This window comes from Arachis ipaensis, chromosome B10 (genome assembly GCF_000816755.2).
Source record: "Arachis ipaensis cultivar K30076 chromosome B10, Araip1.1, whole genome shotgun sequence".
NCBI lineage: Eukaryota > Viridiplantae > Streptophyta > Magnoliopsida > Fabales > Fabaceae > Arachis > Arachis ipaensis.
This window is the reverse complement of record NC_029794.2, coordinates 117,455,246-117,455,880: the sequence shown is the minus strand read 5'-3', so window position 1 is coordinate 117,455,880 and position 635 is coordinate 117,455,246.

The window sequence follows — 635 nt, the reverse complement described above, 5'->3', positions numbered from 1 at the left end:
AAGGAGGGATCGGGATTGCCGAAAAAATGGTCGTCGTGGGTGGCTGAGGAAGGTGAGGCCAACACCAATGGAGGAAGGGTTGAGGTTAGTGATGGAGAGGGAAAAGAAAGTGGAGAAGAAGGTGCGGGCGAAGATAGTAGGACCACGAAAAGGGAGAGAAAAAGAATCGGGGTTGGGGGTTTCGAAGAGAGGGGTATGAGGAAGGGGATGGAGAGGGAAGAAAGTGAAGAGATACGGGGGGGGGGTTTTGTTTTTATTTTTTAATATTATTTTTATTACTTTTATTAATTATTAAGGGTAATTTGGTAAAAAAATTGAAGTAAAAAAGGACGATTTTATAACGTTTTGTAACGTTGATGATGATTTTAATAACAAAAAAAGATCGGAGTCAATTTTGATTTTGACCTCACATACACACACACACAATATATATATAAGGTGCGGGTTGGTCGGGTAGGGTTGAGGCTCAATCCACGTCCTACCTGACCCGCACGAGAACCCTACCCGCATCCTACTCTACTCGCTGCGGATCGGATTGGCAACCTTACCCCACAGGGACGAAAAAAATATTTAACCAAATTAATGATTAATTTAGATAATAAGCATGTCATATTAAAATTAAATGGACATAATTT